Raw genomic sequence first — 809 nt, 5'->3', positions numbered from 1 at the left:
AACAACTATACAACATGTTCAACTGAAACTGTTAATAGCACAGTTATACTTTTATTGTCATCTTACATTAAATTATTTATATGTACTCTTTAGACTATTACATTTTCTAAATGTGTTTATTTTTATTATAGCAAATATGAATATATATCCTGATTCTGAAGAATACAGACAGGAATTTTCATGTGACCATGAGCAGGTTTTTGATGCCCGTGCTAACTTTGATGTATGGGTTTGTAAAATATTAGATTTACATTACTCACTTAGTCACATTGGCTTTGACTATATTACCACCTGTAAAATAACATAATTTTTAATCAGTCTTGTACAGTTCACAAGACACTCTTTTGATATTACCCTAAAACCATTTAATCTATTTTATACATATTATTCTTAGAATTCAATTACATCAACCTATATTTTCCTTTTTTGTATAGTAATATAAATAATTTTCCAAACTTAAAAATCACTTCTATGTAACTCATAGCTAAGTATAGTGTATGTAAGGTATAAAGTCAAGCTTCACTGTCATGACTCACCTTGTGTCATAGTTGGTGTGTTTATCTATTCTAAATACTTAGCCCTTTGTCACACTTCCTTCTGGCCAATGGGTTATTATTCCTATAGCTTGTCTCTTTAAGGAGTGGTTGTGTCCTTGTCTTCTTAGAAGATTTTTTAGTTTCCTCTGGCATCATTTATCAATTGGATTTTATTAATTTATTAATTTGATATTACCATGATTATTGTATGGTATCAATGTTCTGTGCATAAAGTCCATCTTATTACCAATGATATGTTAAGCATTTTAGAAA

This window comes from Peromyscus eremicus, chromosome 7 (genome assembly GCF_949786415.1).
Source record: "Peromyscus eremicus chromosome 7, PerEre_H2_v1, whole genome shotgun sequence".
NCBI lineage: Eukaryota > Metazoa > Chordata > Mammalia > Rodentia > Cricetidae > Peromyscus > Peromyscus eremicus.
Note: the sequence above shows the minus strand (reverse complement) of the source record.